Source organism: Phyllobates terribilis, unplaced genomic scaffold, assembly GCF_046119375.1.
Source record: "Phyllobates terribilis strain yellow unplaced genomic scaffold, ASM4611937v1 Scaffold_526__1_contigs__length_1210158, whole genome shotgun sequence".
Lineage (NCBI taxonomy): Eukaryota > Metazoa > Chordata > Amphibia > Anura > Dendrobatidae > Phyllobates > Phyllobates terribilis.
In genome coordinates, this window is record NW_027363286.1 from 628,840 (window position 1) to 637,321 (window position 8,482).

Consider the following 8,482-nt stretch of genomic DNA (forward strand, 5'->3'; position numbering starts at 1 on the left):
GGGTATCTCACTCGGAGATGAGCTGTGAGTGCAGGGGGAGGCTGTGTCTCACCCGGAGATCAGCAGTGAGCGCAGGGGGAGGGGGTATCTCACTCGGAGATGAGCTGTGAGTGCAGGGGGAGGCTGTGTCTCACCCGGAGATCAGCAGTGAGCGCAGGAAGAGGGGGTATCTCACCCGGAGATGATCTGTGAATGCAGGGGGAGGCTGTGTCTCACCTGGAGATCAGCAGTGAGCGCAGGGAGAGGGGGTATCTCACCCGGAGATGATCTGTGAGTGCAGGGGGAGGGGGTATCTCACTCGGAGAAAAGCAGTGAGCGCAGGGGGAGGGGGTATCTCACTTGGAGATGAGCTGTGAGTGCAGGGGGAGTATCTCACCCGGAGATCAGCAGTGAGCGCAGGGGGAGGGGGTATCTCACTCGGAGATGAGCTGTGAGTGCAGGGGGAGGCTGTGTCTCACCCGGAGATCAGCAGTGAGCGCAGGGAGAGGGGGGTATCTCACTCGGAGATGAGCTGTGAGTGCAAGGGGAGGGGGTATCTCACCCGGAGATCAGCAGTGAGCGCAGGGAGAGGGGGATATCTCACTCGGAGATGAGCTGTGAGTGCAGGGAGAGGGGGTATCTCACCCAGAGATCAGCAGTGAGTGCAGGGGAAGGGGGTATCTCACCCGGAGATCAGCAGTGAGCGCAGGGGGAGGGGGTATCTTACTCGGAGATGAGCTGTGAGTGCAGGGGGAGGCTGTGTCTCACCCGGAGATCAGCAGTGAGCGCAGGGGGAGGGGGTATCTCACTCGGAGATGAGCTGTGAGTGCAGGGGGAGGCTGTTTCTTACCCGGAGATCAGCAGTGAGAGCAGGGGGAGGGGGTATCACACCCCGAGATGCTCTGTGAGTGCAGGGGGAGGGGGTATCTCACTCGGAGATGAGCTGTGAGTGCAGGGGGAGGCTGTTTCTTACCCGGAGATCAGCAGTGAGCGCAGGGGGAGGGGGTATCACACCCCGAGATGCTCTGTGAGTGCAGGGGGAGGGGGTATCTCACCCGGAGATGATCTGTGAGTGCAGGGGGAGGGGGTATCTCACCCGGAGATCAGCAGTGAGCACAGGGAAAGGGTTTATCTCACTCGGAGATGAGCTGTGAGGGCAGGGGAGTATCTCACTCGGAGATGAGCTGTGACGGCAGGGGAGTATCTTACTGGGAGATGAGCTGTGAGGGCTAGGGAGTATCTCACTCGGAGAAGAGCTGTGAGGGCAGGGGAGTATCTCACTCGGAGATGAGCTGTGAGGGCAGGGGAGTATCTCACTTGGAGATGAGCTGTGAGGGCAGGGGAGTATCTCACTCGGAGATGAGCTGTGAGGGCAGGGAAGTATCTCGGAGATGAGCTGTGAGGGCAGGGGAGTATCTCACTCGGAGATGAGCTGTGAGGGCAGGGGAGTATCTCACTGGGAGATGAGCTGTGAAGGCTAGGGAGTATCTCACTCGGAGAAGAGCTGTGAGGGCAGGGGAGTATCTCACTCGGAGATGAGCTGTGAGGGCAGGGGAGTATCTCACTCGGAGATGAGCTGTGAGGGCAGGGGAGTATCTCACTCGGAGATGAGCTGTGAGGGCAGGGAAGTATCTCGGAGATGAGCTGTGAGGGCAGGGGAGTATCTCACTCGGAGATGAGCTGTGAGGGCAGGGGAGTATCTCACTCGGAGAAGAGCTGTGAGGGCAGGGAAGTATCTCACTCGAAGATGAGCTGTGAGGGCAGGGGAGTATCTCACTCGGAGATGAGCTGTGAGGGCAGGGGAGTATCTCACTCGAAGAGCTGTGAGGGCAGGGAAATATCTCACTCGGAGATGAGCTGTGAGGGCAGGGGAGTATCTCACTCGGAGATGAGCTGTGAGGGCAGGGAAGTATCTCGGAGATGAGCTGTGAGGGCAGGGGAGTATCTCACTCGGAGATGAGCTGTGAGGGCAGGGGAGTACCTCACTCGGAGATGAGCTGTGAGGCCAGGGGAATATCTCACTCGGAGATGATCTGTGAGTGCAGGGCGAGGGGGTATCTCACTCGGAGATGAACTGTGAGTGCAGGGGGAGTATCTCACCTAGAGATCAGCTGTGAGTACAGGGGGAGGGGGTATCTCACTCGGAGATGAGCTGTGAGTGCAGAGGGAGTATCTCACCTAGAGATCAGCAGTGAGTGCAGGGGGAGGGGGTATCTCACTTGGAGATGAGCTGTGAGTGCAGGGGGAGGCTGTGTCTCACCCGGAGATCAGCAGTGAGCGCAGGGAGAGGGGGGTATCTCACCCGGAGATGATCTGTGAGTGCAGGGGGAGGCTGTGTCTCACCCGGAGATCAGCAGTGAGCGCAGGGAGAAGGGGGTATCTCACTCGGATATGAGCTGTGAGTGCAGGGGGAGGCTGTGTCTCACCCGGAGATCAGCAGTGAGCGCAGGGGGAGGGGGTATCTCACTCGGAGATGAGCTGTGAGTGCAGGGGGAGGCTGTGTCTCACCCGGAGATCAGCAGTGAGCGCAGGGAGAGGGGGTATCTCACTCGGAGATGAGCTGTGAGTGCAGGGGGAGTATCTCACCCGGAAATCAGCAGTGAGCGCAGGGGGAGGGGGTATCTCACTCGGAGATGAGCTGTGAGTGCAGGGGGAGGCTGTGTCTCACACGGAGATCAGCAGTGAGCGGAGGGAGAGATGGGTATCTCACTCGGAGATGAGCTGTGAGTGCAGGGGGAGGGAGTATCTCACCCGGAGTTGAGCTGTGATTGCAGGGGGAGAATCTCACCTAGAGATCAGCTGTGAGTGCAGGGGGTGGGGGTATCTCACTCGGAGATGAGCTGTGAGTGCAGGGGGAGGCTGTGTCTCACCCGGAGATCAGCAGTGAGAGCAGGGAGAGGGGGATATCTCACTTGGAGATGAGCTGTGAGTGCAGGGGGAGGCTGTGTCTCACCCGGAGATCAGCAGTGAGCGCAGGGAGAGGGGGGTATCTCACCCGGAGATGATCTGTGAGTGCAGGGGGAGGCTGTGTCTCACCCGGAGATCAGCAGTGAGCGCAGGGAGAGGGGGGTATCTCACCCGGAGATGATCTGTGAGTCAGGGGGAGGCTGTGTCTCACCCGGAGATCAGCAGTGAGCGCAGGGAGAAGGGGGTATCTCACTCGGAGATGAGCTGTGAGTGCAGGGGGAGGCTGTGTCTCACCCGGAGATCAGCAGTGAGCGCAGGGGGAGGGGGTATCTCACTCGGAGATGAGCTGTGAGTGCAGGGGGAGGCTGTGTCTCACCCGTAGATCAGCAGTGAGCGCAGGAAGAGGGGGTATCTCACCCGGAGATGATCTGTGAATGCAGGGGGAGGCTGTGTCTCACCTGGAGATCAGCAGTGAGCGCAGGGAGAGGGGGTATCTCACCCGGAGATGATCTGTGAGTGCAGGGGGAGGGGGTATCTCACTCGGAGAAAAGCAGTGAGCGCAGGGGGAGGGGGTATCTCACTTGGAGATGAGCTGTGAGTGCAGGGGGAGTATCTCACCCGGAGATCAGCAGTGAGCGCAGGGGGAGGGGGTATCTCACTCGGAGATGAGCTGTGAGTGCAGGGGGAGGCTGTGTCTCACCCGGAGATCAGCAGTGAGCGCAGGGAGAGGGGGGTATCTCACTCGGAGATGAGCTGTGAGTGCAAGGGGAGGGGGTATCTCACCCGGAGATCAGCAGTGAGCGCAGGGAGAGGGGGATATCTCACTCGGAGATGAGCTGTGAGTGCAGGGAGAGGGGGTATCTCACCCAGAGATCAGCAGTGAGTGCAGGGGGAGGGGGTATCTCACCCGGAGATCAGCAGTGAGCGCAGGGGGAGGGGGTATCTTACTCGGAGATGAGCTGTGACTGCAGGGGGAGGCTGTGTCTCACCCGGAGATCAGCAGTGATCGCAGGGGGAGGGGGTATCTCACTCGGAGATGAGCTGTGAGTGCAGGGGGAGGCTGTTTCTTACCCGGAGATCAGCAGTGAGCGCAGGGGGAGGGGGTATCACACCCGGAGATGATCTGTGAGTGCAGGGGGAGGGGGTATCTCACCCGGAGATGATCTGTGAGTGCAGGGGGAGGGGGTATCTCACCCGGAGATCAGCAGTGAGCACAGGGAAAGGGTTTATCTCACTCGGAGATGAGCTGTGAGGGCAGGGGAGTATCTCACTCGGAGATGAGCTGTGAGGGCAGGGGAGTATCTTACTGGGAGATGAGCTGTGAGGGTTAGGGAGTATCTCACTGGGAGAAGAGCTGTGAGGGCAGGGGAGTATCTCACTCGGAGATGAGCTGTGAGGGCAGGGGAGTATCTCACTCGGAGATGAGCTGTGAGGGCAGGGAAGTATCTCGGAGATGAGCTGTGAGGGCAGGGGAGTATCTCACTCGGAGATGAGCTGTGAGGGCAGGGGAGTATCTCACTCGGAGAAGAGCTGTGAGGGCAGGGAAGTATCTCACTCGAAGATGAGCTGTGAGGGCAGGGGAGTATCTCACTCGGAGATGAGCTGTGAGGGCAGGGGAGTATCTCACTCGAAGAGCTGTGAGGGCAGGGAAGTATCTCACTCGGAGATGAGCTGTGAGGGCAGGGTAGTATCTCACTCGGAGATGAGCTGTGAGGGCAGGGAAGTATCTCGGAGATGAGCTGTGAGGGCAGGGGAGTATCTCACTCGGAGATGAGCTGTGAGGGCAGTGGAGTACCTCACTCGGAGATGAGCTGTGAGGGCAGGGCAATATCTCACTCGGAGATGATCTGTGAGTGCAGGGGGAGGGGGTATCTCACTCGGAGATGAACTGTGAGTGCAGGGGGAGTATCTCACCTAGAGATCAGCTGTGAGTACAGGGGGAGGGGGTATCTCACTCGGAGATGAGCTGTGAGTGCAGAGGGAGTATCTCACCTAGAGATCAGCAGTGAGTGCAGGGGGAGGGGGTATCTCACTTTGAGATGAGCTGTGAGTGCAGGGGGAGGCTGTGTCTCACCCGGAGATCAGCAGTGAGCGCAGGGAGAGGGGGTATCTCACCCGGAGATGATCTGTGAGTGCAGGGGGAGGCTGTGTCTCACCCGGAGATCAGCAGTGAGCGCAGGGAGAAGGGGGTATCTCACTCGGAGATGAGCTGTGAGTGCAGGGGGAGGCTGTGTCTCACCCGGAGATCAGCAGTGAGCGCAGGGGGAGGGGATATCTCACTCGGAGATGAGCTGTGAGTGCAGGGGGAGGCTGTGTCTCACCCGGAGATCAGCAGTGAGCGCAGGGAGAGGGGGTATCTCACCCGGAGATGATCTGTGAGTGCAGGGGGAGGCTGTGTCTCACCCGGAGATCAGCAGTGAGCGCAGGGAGAGGGGGGTATCTCACCCGGAGATGATCTGTGAGTGCAGGGGGAGGCTGTGTCTCACCCGGAGATCAGCAGTGAGCGCAGGGAGAGGGGGTCTCTCACCCGGAGATCAGCAGTGAGCGCAGGGAGAGGGGGTCTCTCACCCGGAGATGATCTGTGAGTGCAGGGGGAGGGGGTATCTCACTCGGAGATCAGCAGTGAGCGCAGGGGGAGGGGGTATCTCACTCGGAGATGAGCTGTGAGTGCAGGGGGAGTATCTCACCCGGAGATCAGCAGTGAGCGCAGGGGGAGGGGGTATCTCACTCGGAGATGAGCTGTGAGTGCAGGGGGAGTATCTCACCTGGAGATCAGCAGTGAGCGCAGGGGGAGGGGGTATCTCACTCGGAGATGAGCTGTGAGTGCAGGGGGAGGCTGTGTCTCACACGGAGATCAGCATTGAGAGCAGGGAGAGGGGGATATCTCAATTGGAGATGAGCTGTGAGTGCAGGGGGAGGCTGTGTCTCACCCGGAGATCAGCAGTGAGCGCAGGGAGAGAGGGGTATCTCACCCGGAGATGATCTGTGAGTGCAGGGGGAGGCTGTGTCTCACCCGGAGATCAGCAGTGAGCGCAGGGAGAGGGGGGTATCTCACCCGGAGATGATCTGTGAGTGCAGGGGGAGGCTGTGTCTCACCCGGAGATCAGCAGTGAGCGCAGGGGGAGGGGGTATCTCACTCGGAGATGAGCTGTGAGTGCAGGGGGAGGCTGTGTCTCACCCGGAGATCAGCAGTGAGCGCAGGAAGAGGGGGTATCTCACCCGGAGATGATCTGTGAATGCAGGGGGAGGCTGTGTCTCACCTGGAGATCAGCAGTGAGCGCAGGGAGAGGGGGTATCTCACCCGGAGATGATCTGTGAGTGCAGGGGGAGGGGGTATCTCACTCGGAGAAAAGCAGTGAGCGCAGGGGGAGGGGGTATCTCACTTGGAGATGAGCTGTGAGTGCAGGGGGAGTATCTCACCCGGAGATCAGCAGTGAGCGCAGGGGGAGGGGGTATCTCACTCGGAGATGAGCTGTGAGTGCAGGGGGAGGCTGTGTCTCACCCGGAGATCAGCAGTGAGCGCAGGGAGAGGGGGGTATCTCACTCGGAGATGAGCTGTGAGTGCAAGGGGAGGGGGTATCTCACCCGGAGATCAGCAGTGAGCGCAGGGAGAGGGGGATATCTCACTCGGAGATGAGCTGTGAGTGCAGGGAGAGGGGGTATCTCACCCAGAGATCAGCAGTGAGTGCAGGGGGAGGGGGTATCTCACCCGGAGATCAGCAGTGAGCGCAGGGGGAGGGGGTATCTTACTCGGAGATGAGCTGTGAGTGCAGGGGGAGGCTGTGTCTCACCCGGAGATCAGCAGTGAGCGCAGGGGGAGGGGGTATCTCACTCGGAGATGAGCTGTGAGTGCAGGGGGAGGCTGTTTCTTACCCGGAGATCAGCAGTGAGCGCAGGGGGAGGGGGTATCACACCCCGAGATGCTCTGTGAGTGCAGGGGGAGGGGGTATCTCACTCGGAGATGAGCTGTGAGTGCAGGGGGAGGCTGTTTCTTACCCGGAGATCAGCAGTGAGCGCAGGGGGAGGGGGTATCACACCCCGAGATGCTCTGTGAGTGCAAGGGGAGGGGGTATCTCACCCGGAGATGATCTGTGAGTGCAGGGGGAGGGGGTATCTCACCCGGAGATCAGCAGTGAGCACAGGGAAAGGGTTTATCTCACTCGGAGATGAGCTGTGAGGGCAGGGGAGTATCTCACTCGGAGATGAGCTGTGACGGCAGGGGAGTATCTTACTGGGAGATGAGCTGTGAGGGCTAGGGAGTATCTCACTCGGAGAAGAGCTGTGAGGGCAGGGGAGTATCTCACTCGGAGATGAGCTGTGAGGGCAGGGGAGTATCTCACTTGGAGATGAGCTGTGAGGGCAGGGGAGTATCTCACTCGGAGATGAGCTGTGAGGGCAGGGAAGTATCTCGGAGATGAGCTGTGAGGGCAGGGGAGTATCTCACTCGGAGATGAGCTGTGAGGGCAGGGGAGTATCTCACTCGGAGAAGAGCTGTGAGGGCAGGGAAGTATCTCACTCGAAGATGAGCTGTGAGGGCAGGGGAGTATCTCACTCGGAGATGAGCTGTGAGGGCAGGGGAGTATCTCACTCGGAGATGAGCTGTGAGGGCAGGGGAGTATCTCACTCGGAGAAGAGCTGTGAGGGCAGGGAAGCATCTCACTCGGAGATGAGCTGTGAGGGCAGGGGAGTATCTCACTCGGAGATGAACTGTGAGGGCAGGGGAGTATCTCACTCGGAGATGAGCTGTGAGGGCAGGGAAGTATCTCGGAGATGAGCTGTGAGGGCTGGGGAGTATCTCACTCGGAGATGAGCTGTGAGGGCAGGGGAGTATCTCACTCGGAGATGAGCTGTGAGGGCAGGGGAATATCTCACTCGGAGATGAGCTGTGAGGGCAGGGGGAGGCTGTGTCTCACCCGGAGATCAGCAGTGAGCGCAGGGAGAGGGGGTATCTCACCCGGAGATGATCTGTGAGTGCAGGGGGAGGCTGTGTCTCACCCGGAGATCAGCAGTGAGCGCAGGGAGAGGGGGGTATCTCACCCGGAGATGATCTGTGAGTGCAGGGGGAGGCTGTGTCTCACCCGGAGATCAGCAGTGAGCGCAGGGAGAGGGGGTATCTCACCCGGAGATGATCTGTGAGTGCAGGGGGAGGGGGTATCTCACTCGGAGATCAGCAGTGAGCGCAGGGGGAGGGGGTATCTCACTCGGAGATGAGCTGTGAGTGCAGGGGGAGTATCTCACCCGGAGATCAGCAGTGAGCGCAGGGGGAGGAAGTATCTCACTCGGAGATGAGCTGTGAGTGCAGGGGGAGTATCTCACCCGGAGATCAGCAGTGAGCGCAGGGGGAGGGGGTATCTCACTCGGAGATGAGCTGTGAGTGCAGGGGGAGGCTGTGTCTCACACGGAGATCAGCAGTGAGCGCAGGGAGAGGTGGGTATCTCACTCGGAGATGAGCTGTGAGTGCAAGGGGAGGGGGTATCTCACCCGGAGATGAGCTGTGAGTGCAGGGGGAGAATCTCACCTAGAGATCAGCTGTGAGTGCAGGGGGTGGGGGTATCTCACTCGGAGATGAGCTGTGAGTGCAGGGGGAGTATCTCAC